The following is a 12,861-nucleotide window of genomic DNA, read 5'->3' on the forward strand; positions in this document are numbered from 1 at the left end:
ACACCTAAATGGTTAAAATGATTTTCTATTAACATGTAATCCTGTAGAGTATTGAAGAAATTTCAGCAGAGTTTATCCTCCAAAGTAGTCTTTGTATTTAAGTCATGACTTTTGCCAAGCGGTAGTCAAAATCAAAACATATCGTGGTCCAAAATCCTTCTTTGGAAAGTTGTTCATTTTGGCTTGGACTTTACATATTCATATTGAGTAAAGGTCTATAAGCTGATCCATGTGTTTTATTAAAGAATTAGATTGTTTTACAGCCTGCTTTGTGAAGGCTATTTATAACCTGATGGTTGGAGGGGATAACATTTTTCACAATTTATGTGTGAAATTAGGGCATTCTAAAGAAAAGTGAAGCAAAATTCTCAGCTGATATTGTATGTCTGTAATGGGTAAAAGATTCAATATTCTTGCTTGGCTAATCGTAAAGGGAAACAGGGATTATTTATAATGTTCATAAGAAGCAGCAGCCTAGAGAGAAGAAATGCTCCTTAAACCCCAACATCTCAGAAGACTTCATTTTATAGAAAACTTTCCACCAAGGGTATACCTAATAACAAAAGGCAGCTACTGGTTGAGCATATTCCTCTCGGTGCTAGATGTCAGGTAAGGGTACTGTCACACTAAACGATTTACCAACGATCACGACCAGCGATACGACCTGGCCGTGATCGTTGGTAAGTTGTTGTGTGGTCGCTGGGGAGCTGTCACACAGACCGCTCTCCAGCGACCAACGATGCTGAGGTCCCGGGTAACCAGGGTAAACATCGGGTTACTAAGCGCAGGGCCGCGCTTAGTAACCCGATGTTTACCGTGGTTACCAGCGTAAAAGTAAAAAAAAAAACAGTACATACTTACATTCCGGTGTCTGTCCCCCAGCGTTCTGCTTCTCTTCACTGTGTCTGCGCCAGCCGGAAAGCACAGCGGTGACGTCAACGCTGTGCTTGCTTTCCGGCTGGCCGGCGCTCACAGTGCAGAGAAGCAGAACCCCGGGGGACAGACACCGGAATGTAAGTATGTACTGTTTGTTTTTTTTTACTTTTACGCTGGTAACCACGGTAAACATCGGGTTACTAAGCGCGGCCCTGTGCTTAGTAACCCGATGTTTACCTTGGTTACAAGCGAACGCATCGCTGGATCGCTGTCACACACAACGATCCAGCGATGACAGCGGGAGATCCAGCGACGAAAGAAAGTTCCAAACGATCTGCTACGACGTACGATTCTCAGCAGGGTCCCTGATCGCTGCTGCGTGTCAGACACTGCGATATCGTATGGATATCGCTGGAACGTCACGGATCGTACCGTCGTAGCGATCAAAGTGCCAATGTGTGACAGTACCCTAAGACACCACTTTGCCTAGGCAGCATTATTTGGAAGGGAAGCCAGCTTATTCTTTGGCCAGATGACCAAAAGGTTAGCTATTATGATGACAAACCAATATTTGTCAACACTCAGGACTTTCCAGAGGTTTACATAAATTTACATAAAAAGTGCCAAAAAGTAGGAAGTCCATAGACAGTTTTTGGAGTTCACAGACAGTCCTAGGACAGAACTTAAAGGATTTGTTGGTGAAAGGAAGAAAGGAAGTGTTAAGCAATTGTCCTACATTCTAGCTTTGCTACCCTGATCCCGGTATGCTAAACTCATGTAGGGCTCTGCAAATGGCACAGCGTGATCCCATGTGATCATCCGCTTGGACTTATATAAGGCTCACCAAGACACACACCTGTGTCTTGGTATTAAAACTTTATTGTTCCTGAGTCCTCTCTGTCTGTGGCCTTCAATATCTCTGCAACCTGTCTATGATCTCCATGACGTCTCATGGCTGCTTGCAGCTTACAGTCTCTCAGTGTCCGACCTCCTGCGGTCTCCAGTACCGCTTCTGTCTCTTGCATGTCTCAGGCTCCTGCTGCTCCTGTTTGCCCACCTCACCAAGTGAGCCTAACAAGAAGCTATCACCTATCCATGGTGCAGATGATGTTATATATTGTGAGCTCCAACTATTTAAACCCTCACTGATAGCCAGAATAGAACACTTTTATCCTTATAAAGATAGAGTACATGTCCAACCGATGTTTCAATAATTCTCTATGGGGTTGGGAGAAAAAACTGAGCACAGCTCTCACCAGCCCCATAGCGAATGACTGGAGCAGCATTCAAGCATTCTCACTGATGCGCCATTCTAATGAGGTAAGTGCCCTGTTCTGCGGATCGTTGCATGTGCCAGATCTGGTCAAATATTAACCAATCTATGAGTTATTACCTATCCTGGCTGTAGGTGATAACTTCTTCTCACCAGAAAACTCCCTTAAGTGCAACTATTTTATCAACTTTATGCAGAGCTGTTATAATAAGTATATCACCATCATATACATTCAGCTATGCTGGTGTGTACGGTAACTAAGATGAAACAGCTCTTCTAATGTTCCCTCTAGGTGTGTAGCATCACATTATCACAAGAACTTATGATGTGCAATCATGAGGTTCCTCAGAATCAGGAGTTTCTTTCATTTCAGACTCCCATTTTGCACCTTGGTGAAACAGTGGTCATTTTTTTTAGTTGGAATAGTCAGTTCATTAACAGACTCATGTACTTATTTCAAGAAGGGGATGGTATTTAAATTCCTTGACCTCTTTCGACCAAACATATATCAAGTGCCTAAGGCAACATAAACAGGAAACGCATAAATAAGCAATGTCCTTCCACGTGTCACAGTTCTGCCCTGTCCATGGTGCTGACTTTGATTAAGCCTTCATCGTTGTGTCACAAATACTTGTTTATGAATGACCTGGACATTTTACCAGCTATTAAAGTAATTTACATTTTGCAAAGGTGATAAAATTATCTTCAAGATTTTTAGACAAGTCCACTATCAGACACAGATGTACATTGGCTAAACATCATTGTGGGAGAACTTGATGTTCAGCTTTGTTTAATCAACAGAGAAAGTGGAGAGGCTGTTATGATCTTATGATCTTATGTTTGTCCTATTCAAGTACAAACTGTGGACCAAAACTTAATTTTTACCTTTACATTCAAGGACATGTGCACGTGCTGAGCGTTTGTAGAGTATTTTTCTGTGACAAAAATAGCATCATGGAAGGAAAAACCGTTGTAAAATATGCTCGTTTTTGATGCACCTTTATGTGCATTTTTGATGATTTTTTATGAGCGTTTTTTTCCTCATTCATTTGAATAGATGGAAAACACTCAAAAAACACTGAGGGAATTGAAAGGCTTCAGATTTGAAAAAATGCTTTGATGTTTCATATCTGCAAGGAAAAATAGCATAAATCTCAGTCACTTTGCTGATACTGTAAAATGCAATGTGATGTCCATTGTGATTTATAGAAGAACCCTTCCCAATGTCCAGTGACAAGGATTAGACCTATAAAAAAAGAACACCCATCCGTGAGCCTCACCTTCCTCACATCATGGTTCCTAAGATCTGTTCTTGGAGACCAATAGAGTCCATATAGTATTATTTTGCTTGGGTCATAAGTTAGGAATCCCAGTTAGGTTATTTAACCTCAGGCTACCATTGAGGTTATGATGGTTATGATGTTTTTAAAAGCAATAATTGCCTTATAGTCAAAGGTTTTATTTACAGTAAGTCAAACCCATTGAAACTCTAACAGAAGGCAAAAAAAAAGTGGTAGAGTTATCAAAGCCTTAGGCTAGGGTCACACAAGTTTATTTTCTTTCTTGAGAGAGAACAGGGTAAAATATGCTAATGACTTTCTTATGAAAGTCTGTCAGAGTTTGATCCAAGTGTCATCTTCGTGTGATCCGATTCTCTCACATGAGAGGATCGCAGCACAGGTGTAGAGAAAGTGGAGAACTTAATTTCTCCATCTTCTCCACTGTCTGAGTCTGCAGATGTTGGACTCCATTCGGATGACATCCGATGTTTCACTCGCATCCATAGACTTGAATGGGTAAGTGCATTCCGAATTCCGGAGCCATTCTCAGCATGCTGAATGGGCTTGATAAAGAAAATCGCACTGCCATATAGTATAACATTGGGCCTAGTGCTGTCCTATAAAACATCAGATAGCTCTTGGCCATGTTATAAGCTCATGAGAGCAAGTCCATAATGATATGATCTCTCTAAATGCTTTATTGGCAAGAATGCATTGATGTCATGGAGGTGAAGTCTTCTTCTCAGTTCTCCATACATGAGTCAGGTAAGTAATTGACCTAACCAGTTTTAGAAAGCAAGAAATATGGAGATTGACCATCAGACACTGCTTTATTCTAAATGTGCTGATCAAGAATTCCTATTTTCCAAAAAATCGTAGCTCAAAGTTTTTTCTACAGAAATCTGGAATAAAACACTTTGATAAGTCACAAAATGTTTGCACAATTTGGGATTTCCCTCAAATTTGGCAACTTTTGGCATTTTCATGTCAATTTTCCCAAACTCTGCCAAACTGGTCAGAGCTGGGACAGGACAGAGGTGAAATGGGAGTGTAGCACAACAGCTCATCTCATTCTGGTTGAGCTCTGGCATTGAACGGTTTTTGTCATGATTGACCGCAAATACACAACGGATGCGACATATGTCCATCTGTCGCAATGCGTCGTTAGTTAAAGTCAATGGCAAAAAACGCATCCTGCGGGCACATTTGCAGGATCCGTTTTTTTGCCATAACGACGGATTGCGACGGAGGAAAAAAGACGGAAGTGTGAAAGTAGCCTAAGAGCACATTTACGTTGGCCAACCACAGCCATCAAATTGCCTCCAATAGACTACTTGTAAGCTGATCAGCGTTCGTTTAGTAGACTGTTTGTAGACAGACCAACCACACTTTCATGTGCACATGACAATCGTTATCATCATGTTATCAGCAGCACACATACTGTTTACACAGGATGATGTGCTGCCAAGACCGAGAGTGTAAATGCAGCTGCAGTCCTTATCTAGCTCTGAGCTTGTGCAAAACTGATAAAATTCAGTGCTCTGTTATTCCCCTGTCCTGGCACAAGCATCGGACCTGGCTCTCTCCCTCCTATGGCCATATTTTCCATTTTTCTCAGGGAGCTTGGTGAGCTCCTCTTACATAGGCCTTTTAAGGCTGGATTTCACAGAGGCCACGTGTCTGGATATTAACGGAGTTCTACAGTTTTAGAAAAAATTTCTCACCGGACTGCAGTTTGACCCTTCCTAGGTTCAGCTCTGAATCCCCGCCACTTAGAATCATACAATCATAGAATGGTAGAGTTGGAAGGGACCTCCTGGGTCATCTGGTGCAACCCCCTGCTCAATGCAGGATTCACTAAATCTTCCCAGACAGATGTCTGTCCAGCTTTCGTTTGAAGACTTCTATGGAAGGAGAACTCACCACCGCTCGTGGCAGCCTCTTCCACTCATTGATCACCCTAAATGTCAAAAATGCTTTTCTAATATCTAATCTGTGTCTCCTCCAATTCAGTTTCATCCCATTGCTTCTAGTCTTGCCTTGTGCAAATTAAAATAAAGATGATCCTTCTACAATGTGACAGCCCTTGAGATATTTGTAGACAGCTATTAAGTCTCCTCTCAGTCTTCATTTTGCAAGCTAAACATTCCCAAATCCTGTAACCGTTCCTCATAGGACATGGTTTGCAGACATTCTGGTTGCTCTTCTCTGAACTTGCTCCAGTTTGTTGAAGTCTTTTTTTAAAATGTGGTGCTCAAAACTGGACACAGAATTCCAGATGAGGTCTGATCAAAGAGGAATAGAGGGCAATAATGACTTCATGTGATCTAGACTGTATGCTTCTGTTAATACTTCCCAGAATTGCATTTGCCTTTTTTGCTGCTGCATCACACTGTTGACTCATGTTCAGTTTATGATCTATTAGTATACCCGTCTTTTTTTACATGTGCTGTTGCTTAGCCCTATTCCTCGCATTCTGTATATGCTTCTTTCATTTTTATTGCCCAGATGTAGTAATTCACATTTTTCCCTGTTAAAAACCATTCTGTTAGTTGCTGCCCACTGCTCCAGTTTATTTATATCCTTTTAAACCCTCTCTCTCTCTTCTCTAGTATTAGCTATCCCTCCTAGCTTTGTGTCATCAGAAAAGTTAATCAGTTTCATTCCAATGAAAGAAGAAAACTGAGAGCACGCACCGTCCTAAAAATAGTCCTTTATTGCAACGGAAGAATCTTCAGCAGGGGAGAAAGTGAATTGTGACAGACGACGGCCGCTTCGCGCTGCTGCGCTTCCACGCCAGTTATGAATCCACCTAACAGTTGCCATGCCCATTCCATACTTAGTTATTTTTTCAATAAGTGTGGTGTGAGATACTTTGTCAATCTCTTTGCTGAAGCCAAGATATACTATATTTACAGCATTTCCCTGATGCACCTGTTAGGGGTCGAGTTCCCGCCTCTGCACAGGGGGAATCTTGAGCCATCTCCTCTGCGGTCTCCCATTCCTCTCCAGCCGCAGTGGAGCCTGCTCAGCGGAGACATCGGTCCCAGCGTCTGGCTCAGCCTGATACTGTGCTGATGGTTTCTGCTGCTTTCCCAGGCTCAGCCATTGTAGCCAGTACTGGTCAGCGGCGAGCAGATGTCTCTGGGACTAAGTCCTGCTTTTTCCCTTCTGAGCATGCCCAAGGTAAGACCTCTCATTGGAGGTCAGGGGTCACATGCTCAGGTACTGCTGCAGCTCCCATTGGTCCTCTAGGAAGGTCCTGAAGTTGCTCTGGTATTGTAGCAGCTTCCATTGGTCCTCTAGGAAGGTCCTGAAGCTGCTGCAGCTATGAAAGGTTTGCATGGCCACACGGCCATGCGCTAGTATCTCTTCATGTTATGAGCTTGCTAATTGTGGTCGCGCCTGTATGATTGTATTCAGGGACCCGGCTGAAATAAGCCCCTAGAATACCGGCACCTCCGATGAGGAGTTTGTATGATTGTATTCAGGGACCCGGCTGAAATAAGCCCCTAGAATACTGGCTTCTCTGTGTGCGTGACTACTGACTGCCATCAGCTCAGCAGTTAGCTGTGTTCCCCTGTAACGCTAACAGGGCACAGTGTGTTCTTTTCTTTGTGACTCAGTGAAGTAACTGAGTTCACTTATACCGCCATATAGTGTCGTCATTTTCTAGCAGCAGGTTGTCTCCTGCACGGTGGACCCCAGGCTGCGAACGCCCCAATTATAACATCCATATTAACTCGGTGCGTTCCGCCAGTCCTCACAGCACCCAGTCAGTGATTCGGTCATAGAAGGAAATTAAGTTAGTCTGACATGATTTATTACTTACAAACCCATGCTGACTCTGGTTAATCACTTCATTCTTATTCAGGTACTTACATACATGTTGTTTAATAATTTGTTCAAAGATATTTCCTGGTATAGAAGTCAGACTCACCAGCCTATAATTCCTTGGGTCCACGTTCTTCTCCTTTTTGAAGATCGGAACAACATTTGCTATTCTCCAATCTTCTGGAACTTCTGCTGTTCTCCAAGAATTTTCAAAGATTATGGACAGTGGTTCAAAAATTTCTTCTTCCGGTGCCTGTTATTGTGTGCAGCACTGTCGCCACACCTAAGATGCACCACCGCTAATAACTAATCTCAGCCGTGATTGGATGGCAGAAGCTGCTCAGAGCCGCCACTGACCTCACTTGTGGACACAATATCACTTCAGCAGACAATCATAAATACCAGAGACAGCAGCAGTAACTCAGCGCTGAATGCAGGGAGGGTGAGTAGAATAGAGTTTGCTACTTAAAAACAAACTGCAGCCAGGGAACAGATGCTACTTAAAACTGAAAAATCTTTTAAAGTAGCATTGTTTCAGTTGCTTGACGTTGTCATATTTAATTTATTTCACTTAGCTGAGCTCTAGCTAATCATCAACCTCTTCTACTCTTGGTTTCCACATTACAGTCAGAAATATTTCCAGGCTCATTGCAAGATACTATGATATTGTGCACACCAAACTCTAAGAAAGTTACCAATTTCTTACAGCTATTCACACTTTAGCACTGCAATCAAGGTAACACATCTCTTTAAATGAATCTTCATTTACCTAAACGTTATTTCATTTAATTATTTGATGCATCCTTGCTCTCAATGAATGCCCTGTAGACAGATAAAAGGCTGTGTTAATTCTCGTTTACTCCTATTTTTCACCACTGCCATACTATACTGTATTCCTGTTGTTACTGGCTTCCTTGCCAGACAATATCAGTTTCCTATACCTCTTCTGTTCCACACACATGACTCTGCTCTTCTGTACTACCTGTTTTGATTATTGGCCTCCCATCCTGCTGTCTTGGTCCTTACTGATCCACATGATGCCTTACAATTAGTGTTGAGCATTCCGATACCGCAAGTATGGGGTATCGGCCGATACTTGCCGGTATCGGAATTCCAATACCGAGATCCGATACTTTTGTTGTATCGGGAATCGGTATCGGGATTAATATCAATGTGTAAAAGAAAGAATTAAAATAAAAAATAGGGATATACTCACCTCTCCGGCGCAGCCTGGACTTTACCGCCGTAACCGGGAGCCGTTGTACCTAAGAATGCGCGCTTGAAGGGCCTTAGATGAGGTCACTGCACTCTGATTGGTCCGTAGCGGTCGCGTGACCGCTACGCGACCAATCACAAAGCCATGACGTCACTTAAGGTCTTTCAAGCGCTTGAAATACCTTAGAAGACGTCACGGCTTTGTGATTGGTCGCGTAGCGGTCACGCGACCGCTACGCGACCAATCAGAAGCTGCGGACGTCTTCTAAGGTATTTCAAGCGCTTGAAAGACCTTAGGTGACATCACGGCTTTGTGATTGGTCGCGTAGCGGTCACGCGACCGCTGCGGACCAATCAGAGCGCAGTGACCTCATCTAAGGCCCTTCAAGCGCGCATTCTTAGGTACAACGGCTCCCGGTCACGGCGGTAAAGTCCAGGCTGCGCCGGAGAGGTGAGTATATCCCTATTTTTTATTTTAATTCTTTCTTTTACACATTGATATGGATCCCAGGGCCTGAAGGAGAGTTTCCTCTCCTTCACACCCTGGGAACCATACAGGATACCGTCCGATACTTGGTGTCCCATTGACTTGTATTGGTATCGGGTATCGGTATCGGATTAGATCCGATACTTTGCCGGTATCGGCCGTTACTTTCCGATACCGATACTTTCAAGTATCGGACGGTATCGCTCAACACTACTTACAATACAATACCTGCTCCTATATATGTTTTATTGTCCAGATGTAAAGCTTAGAGAATTTACGTCACCATGTGAGCCCATAACAATCTCCTGTTTCTCAAAACTCTCTCTATTTTCCTCTTCCTTCTCTCAGTGTTAGATATACAGTTGGGCTCAAAAGTTTACATACCCCCACCAAATTTTTGCTTTCTTGGCCTTTTTTGAAGGGAACCTGTCACCTGAATTTGGCGGGACCGGTTTTGGGTCATATGGGCGGGGTTTTCGGGTGTTTGATTCACCCTTTCCTTACCCGCTGGCTGCAATATTGGATTGAAGTTCATTCTCTGTCCTCCGGAGTACACGCCAGTGCAAGGCAATATTGCCTTGCGCAGGCGTGTACTCCGGAGGACAGAGAATGAACTTCAATCCAATATTGCGGCCAGCATGCAGCCAGCGGGTAAGGAAAGGGTGAATCAAACACTCGATAACCCCACCCATATGACCCAAAACTGGTCCCGCCAAATTCAGGTGACAGGTTCCCTTTAAGAGAATATGAATGATAACACCAAAACTTTTTCTCCACTCAAGGTTAGTGGTTGGGTGAAGCCATTTAATGTCAAACTACTGGGTTTTCTCTTTTTATATCATAATGACAACCCAAAACATCCAAATGGCCCTGATCAAAAGTTCACATACCCCATTTCTTAATACCGTGTATTGCCGCCTCTAACATCAATGACAGCTTGAAGTCTTTTGTGGTAGTTGTGCATGAAGTTCTTTATTTTCTCAGATAGTAAAGCTGCCCACTCTTCTTGGCAAAAAGCCTCCTGTTCCTGTAAATTCCTGGGCTGTCTAGCATGAACTGCGCACTTGGGATCTCCCCAGAGTGGCTCAATGATATTAAGGTCAGGAGACTAAGATGGCCAATCCAGAACCTTCACCTTGTTGTTCTGTAGCCAATGACAGGTCAACTTGGCCTTGTGTTTTGTATCGTTGTCATGTTGGAACGTCCATGTACGTCCCATGCGCAGCTTCCATGCTGATGAGTGCAAATTTTCCTCCAGCATTTGTTGCATTCATCTTTCCTTCAACTTTGACCAAGTTTCCTGTGCCTTTGTAGCTCACACATCCCAAAACATCAGCGATCCATCTCCGTGCTGTAAAGAAAGAATGGTGTTCCTTTCATCATAGGCCTTGTTGACCTCTCTCTAAATGTAATGTTTATGGTTGTGGACAAAATGTTCAATTTTGGTCTCATCACTCTAAATTACCTTGTTCCAGAAGTTTTGAGGCTTGTCTCTGTGCTGTTTTGCATACTGTGGGTTAGATACTTTGTGGCATTTGCGCAGCCCATTTTCCTTCAAGTGCCTCCTTATTGTGGATCTTGAAAAATCCACACTGTTAGTTTTCAGAGAGTCCTGTATTTCACCTGTTGTTATTTGTGGGTTTTTCTTTGCACCCCAAACAATTTTCCTGGCAGTTGTGGATGACATTTTTGTTGGTCTGCCTGACCGGGGTTTTGTTTTAACAGCCCCAGATTTTCCATTTGTTAATCACAGTTTGAATGCATCTGACTGGCATTATCAATTCCTTGGATATCTTTTTGTATCCCTTTACTGTTTTATACAGTTCAACTACCTGTTCCCATAGATCAGTTGACAATTATTTTGCTTTCCTCATGTCTCACAATCCAGAAACATCAGTGGCTGGATGAAAGATGCAAGAGTCTGTCTGGATCCCAGAAACTCGCTCAACTTTTATGCATACACACTGATTACATGCAAACAGGTCACAGGTGAGGATGTTATCTTTAGTAGCTATTCAAACCCATTTGTGTCAACTTCTATGCTATTATCAGGCCAAAATCACCAGGGTATGTGAACTTTTAATCAGGATCATTTGGATGTTTTAGGTTGTCATTATGATTTTAAAAGAGAAAGCACAGTCGTTTGACAATAAATGGCTTCACCCAACCACTATCCATGAGTGGAGAAAATGTTTTAGTTATCATTCATAGTCTCTGAAAAAAGGACAAGAAAGCAAAGATTCTGCTGGGGTATGTAAACTTTTGAGCACAACTGTATCAGAAAGGAGGCTGATTGAACAGATCTGCACTGAGGATAGGGGAAAAAAATCTACAGTTTTATGAAGAGGATAGAAAACAGGCTATAGACAAGGAGGAAAGCACATGGAGAGGAAACAAGTGCAAGTGCATCCAGCCTTTATTGCTGAGAGAGACACTCCAACAAGCAAAAAAAAATCAGAAACTTGCATAAAGCGGGAATGAAAATAAATGAATGAAGGAAGATTGCAGATTGAAAATTAGTTCAGTCTTATTAATTAAAGGTAATGACTAACCTAAGTAAGAAATAGTTTCCATATAAAAGATTCCTATAGTCTTTAAACTTTGTTTTGATAACTCATAGTAGTTAGTCATGTCGATGGTATCTTCTTTTTCACCCGGCTAATGAAAAAAGTCAGTAGTTTTGTCGTCCGCCTTGTTCATCCTCTGAACAGCTAAAAACTTAATCTACAGTATGTCTAGAAATCCCCTAAAAAACATTCTAACATTTCAGTGAAGGCAAACACATACTGTATTCAGGATGTAAAGGGGAATAAGCCCCCAGAATAACATACATCTCACGGAGCAGAAAAATAAATCAGCTATGGGAACCACGTAATAAAACATACATTACATTATGCCTCTTAAATTGGGGTTTTTGATCGCCTCAGTGTCAATAAGTACATAAAAGTACAGTAATCTGAAAATAGAGCATTAACACCTGCGGTTAGCATGACAAAATATCCTGGATTACCAGAACCATTTTTGAATAAGGTCTTTGTGTCACATGTTCCAGGCTCGATCCGGCCAATAAAAGCTTTTTGGAATTAAACTACTGAACCAACTCCCGTTGAGTGCGGTCTACTTTATTTCTCTGGCAAATTAAAACAATATGCAGGTGCCAGGAAAATCATTAGCGCTGATATTTAACATGAAAAGAAATCCCTAGCAGTTATGGGTTTCCATTTATTCTAAGCTAAGAAATGGTTTCATGAGCTCCTTGAAGACAATGACATTTAATATTTCAGTGCTTGTATTTGTGAAGGGCGTGTATGGAGGTTTCAATCCTATCTCAACTTTCCAGGACTGTTTTATTAAACTGTAGTGTGAGCGAATAGTCTCACACCTTCACCAACAGCGCAATATACATTTCACAGCTGGGAAAATTGCTGCATTAGATGAAATGTTGAATGTTGAAAGCAAATATGGGTTATTATTTTAAGAATCCCCATCCTGGAACCAGTAACATATTTATGTGCAAACATTGGATAAACTGGTCCCTGGCGTCCAGTGATTCAGTGCAACATTCCCTAATGACCATAGGTTAACCCCTTTTTTTTACTTTGTGGAGATTACGATCTATCTCACCACCAGGTGTCCTGTTGTGTTTCCTTTCTGGTATCCAATGATTTAAAATTCCAGTTTTTGGTATTGAGAAATGTGATGTCCTGGTCCCTGGTGACCTGTGGTTGTATCTGTTGGCAGATATGCAACATATACAGACTTATTTGTGTGCAGGGGGAGTTTACACTTTTCTGACAGTAGATGGACATGTTGTTATTGTAATATGCTTTGTTGAATGTAATGCATATACTTGTTGTACCTTGGTTTCACTTTCTCTCTGGTATAAAGGTCTTTTA

Source organism: Ranitomeya variabilis, chromosome 2, assembly GCF_051348905.1.
Source record: "Ranitomeya variabilis isolate aRanVar5 chromosome 2, aRanVar5.hap1, whole genome shotgun sequence".
Classification (NCBI taxonomy): Eukaryota; Metazoa; Chordata; class Amphibia; order Anura; family Dendrobatidae; genus Ranitomeya; species Ranitomeya variabilis.